Source organism: Papaver somniferum, unplaced genomic scaffold (genome assembly GCF_003573695.1).
Source record: "Papaver somniferum cultivar HN1 unplaced genomic scaffold, ASM357369v1 unplaced-scaffold_115, whole genome shotgun sequence".
NCBI lineage: Eukaryota > Viridiplantae > Streptophyta > Magnoliopsida > Ranunculales > Papaveraceae > Papaver > Papaver somniferum.
In genome coordinates, this window is record NW_020620492.1 from 2,517,859 (window position 1) to 2,522,564 (window position 4,706).

The following is a 4,706-nucleotide window of genomic DNA, read 5'->3' on the forward strand; positions in this document are numbered from 1 at the left end:
AACTTTAATGTACGTCTGTTAGCAGGCGTAACTTTTGTTAACGCCTGGTTTGGGCGCATTAACATTTAGAATCCGTCTAATAAGCTAGGTGACAAAGGGACAAAGAAACCCATTCTAATAAGCATTCTGCATTGAACAGGTTCTCAAATCCAATGTACCTTCTGATAAAATGTTGACGAAAATGTTAGCTATACGGTACCACAGGCCTGTTTATTAAGATGCAAAATGAATTTTATTGCTTTTACATTCCTTTTTATAAGTTGAAACAACGGGAATATTCAGCACCAGCAAATAGAAGTAAAAAAAAGATTGAAAGTTATAAAAATAATAGAATTTAACCTAGGAAGATTGCACACTCAAAAAGACTGTTAATGCTAAAACTACTGTCAGACGGATTCTAAATATACGTCCGGCCCAGACGCACTTTCCTTCTCCGCCCAAACCATACGCAACTTCCATCTCCGCCCAGTCCATACGCAACTTCCATCTCCACCCGACACAAACGCAGTTTCTATCTGCGTTTGAATGAGACGCAATTTGTAACTCCGTCCCAGCAAACGCAATTACCATCTACGTCCCGTGCACGGCGTGAATAATACCTACGTCCCATTCAAGCGCGCATTATACCTCCGTTTCATTCAGACGCATATTATAAACACGCTCCATCAAGAAACGTGGATATAAGTTGCGTCCCGCATCAAACGTGGGTATAAGTTACGCTTCACCAAATTTTGGTATTCTCCCACTGCGCTTGAACGCACGGAAAACCAAATTTTTTTGGTTTTTAGTCTGGCTTTTGGTATTTGGTCCGTCTCATGACTGTGGTTGCTCTTAGAGCTTCTCTGTGATACTACAGTTAACAAAGGAACTTTTTTCATAGTTGGATTAAAAAAAGGTAACGTCTCTTGCCATTTCATAGTCACTTCTTTCATAGTACAACTTCTCCATCACTATCTAAGATTAAGTTATTAATTAAATTTGTACTTGCATGAAATTTGGTCCCTTTTTAACTCCCATTGGTCTTGATTTAGTACTATATCTAAAAAAGGTTTTATGTTGATGCATTTCTAATCAAAAACTCAAACGTAAAGTGGATTGAATGGCTTTGGATTGCTGTAGATTGGGTTGGACAATCTGTCTCCCATGTAGAACATGGCTAGTTTGACCAAAATCGTGGTCGACTATTAATTTAGCACACCATGATTCAATTCAACTTTTTTCTGCTCTCTGTCTTAGTAGTTACTATATGTGGGGGGTAATGATCAGTCTGTGCAGTTTTTTCTGCTTGGTGCCGTTACTGTGTAGCTGTTGTTCGCTGCCACTTCCGCTAATCAGTATTAAAAGGAAAACCATGATATTTTTCTTCGACCAGGTACAAAACTTTTAGGATCATATTTAAGATATATATGGTAATGTCAAACGAATTAGGACCAAATTTATACACATCATGTATGATGACTTTATATTGATTGTTGTGCGCAAACTGCATTACAGTCATGGCACCAAAAATATACAATGATCATCAGACACCCAAAGGACCAATCACGAATGATTCTTGCACTCCCAACTTTGAGTTGAATACTTTTACCAGGAATGTGGATCCTGCATCGGGTGCACAATCTTTCAACAGTTTTTGTTGGTGAGGAATCTACCAGATGCGATTTGGAAGGTGAAGTCTATCATCACAGAATTGTTTAAAAGAACAAGAGAAAAGTTCGCATAGAATGTGTCTATAACGATTCTGCACCATTCTGGGACCCCTCCTCAAGGTGATGATTACCATAAGCTATGTTTTTATGTTGCTGGTGGTTGGGTAATATGAAATAAGAAGCGTTTCCACTTTACAAGTCAAACTTTCTAACTTGTTACACATTAGTACTATTAGGCATATGGTTAAGTGTTTTAATTTATAGTTATTTGTTAGTTTCCGTTGTTTAGAGTGTGTTTAGGGTATTGGTTGATGTTGAAACAGATCTCTTTATATTATTTAATATATATTGAATTCATTGGGTGCTATTTTTAAAATTATTTACATATTTTTATGGATTTTGGAAAAAATCTAACAATGTGATGGGTTGGGGAAACCGGTGTACTTATCCAAAACGGGGTGGGGAAAATAAAATAAATTATTTTTTTTCTTGATTCATTCCGGATTCGTTACACTAATCATATGCAAGAGATTTGACATATTTTTTAGAGTGTTTAAATTAATGAAAGTTACACTTATTAGTGTGACCACTAATGTGTAACAAAAGAATGACACTATATTTATTACACTTATATGTGTGACATTAAATAAGAAGTCACATATATTTGTATAACAAAATAGCTGATCTGGTGTGATCCCGAAACCTTTTGTTAAGCCATAAAAAATTCATACAAACCAAATAAATCAACTTGCATAATTATTATATTAATCGGAAGCAATTGAAACAAACATAAACATTATAGCACTGCAATTGCACCGAAATTTTGTAAGCCTAAACAATTGATACCAAACAATAACGAAAGATAACAATAGTTTTTCTTAACCGGAAACAATTGAATCACACTCAACCATCCATACACAAATAATGGAATCAACATCAGTTGTACCGAAAGTTTTGTTAACAAAAAGCAATAAATATATGCAATAAAATCATGCTTCTCTTAAAAAGGAAAACAATTAACTAACAACATTTTTACCTCAAATTCCGCATCCTCTTCTCCCCAGAAAGATATGTCATTAAGCACAAGTTCACTTAGAACTCTCCCCCGTTGAAGTTTTAATCCTCCCGCCAAAACAAAAGAAAAACAACAAAGAGCAACCTTTACCAGAGAAAGGTTGAAACCGGTTTTAATTAGTGCAATTAATGCAAAATTTGAAACCTCGAAACACATATGTTTTTATGCTAAACCAGAAGATTCAACATATTTTGACTTTTTCAGATATTTGTTTCAATCGGAACCCCTCATGATCCTTTGATAAAGCCTACGAACATGGGCTAGAACTCAATCCCGCTAAATCAAAAAGTCACCCAAACCATAAGGGTTCACACATATGATATCGAGTATTAAGGTAGTAAAACCGAAATCAAACATCCCATAAACATATATAGCAATAAAATAAAGCATTCAAGCACAGGCTGTGTAGCCGAAAATTATCACAAGAAAAATTATAAAATAATAATTTTATTCATAATAAAGATAGTTTTATTCATAATAGACTTTATAATTATTGAAAGACATCAAAAACTGAAGTCTATTTTCTTGGATTTAAGTCTTTAGCATATGACTTAATCTTTAGTGGTGTTCTCATTGTTTACATATGTTTCATCAGTATTCACACTATTGAAGTATGTCTCAAGAATTTTATTGCATCAAAATTTACGATAAAGAAAAATATGTATTCATAGTTGTTTGAGAAACAATATAATTTTTTGGATTGTTATTGCATCTTTTTATTTGCACAAGACCTCGTTACTATGTGCACCTTTTTGTTGAAGCCAAAATACCTCAAATTGTCGAGCATGCTTAACGCTTTTTATCGAGCAATTTTTTGTGGCATACCTCCCTATACTAATAAACTCCATATATTAATAATTTTGTGAAGTACCAAGACTATTAATATATGGAGTTTTTACTGTACGAAGAGAGAGTTTTGGGCAAGTTTTAATATAGTCGAAACCCTTTCCTCCGGATATACCCTTTTGTTGAATAATCGGTGCTATAAACGGTTGACAATGAAGGACAAATGGAAGCTTGCTATTTGCCCCTCATGCCCACATCATAAATTTCCCCCATCAAAAATTTACTCCATACGAAGGATGCTGAATGGTGGGAAGAATTTCATTAGAACTCAGTTTTCGAAAAGAGCTGAAGAAATTGGTGTATCAAGTTCTTGTTTTGCGAAACATGTTGCTTAGGATTGGGTTGTCCTTCATAATGCATGTCAACTTTTATTGTTATAAGCATTTTGCAAACCACTTTAATTATGGTACTTGTGCACTTGTTACCCTTGATTCTTAGAAAAAAATTATGTCAGATTGTTTAATTCTTGTTGTTTCGTGTAGTTATAATGAGGAGTGCTGGTTGGTATCAAAAGGATCGATTGGGTCGAGAACAACGGGACCTTTACAGCTGATAACACTAAAAACTGCTTGGGGTAGTGATACCTTCATTTGGGGTGAAGACATGGATGAATGAGCACCTATTCACATGGTTTATGACATGGATTGGAAAAAGTTGCCACTTGGGATTTCTAAAATCTTGTCAAAACTGATTTACCTTGTTACTGGATGTTTGCGGATAACTTTGAATTAGCATGTCAAGTACTTGGTGTTACTGAGTGAACCACCATTCCGTGATGTGCATTCAATGTAGAAAGTTATTACTGACCGTCAATTGAAAGTAATTGAGTTGTAAAAATTAATCTTTCCCCAAAAATATGGTTTTCTTAGTATGTGTGTGCTTCTGAAGTGATCTGTGTCATTTATACTTTGATATTTCGGTTACAAAATTCCACTTCATCTGTTGGATATCTTGAATTAAGAAAAATGACTTTCTTGAATTCACATTTCATCTTTTAAAAATTGTTTATTGGGTACCATAGCATGTAATGTTAGTCAGCTTGTTTCAATCCAAGGAATTTAATCTAGTATTCAATTGGTTTATCTCCGGTTAGACTAGAAGCTGCTGCAACGGCTTTTGTTCATAAACTACACAAA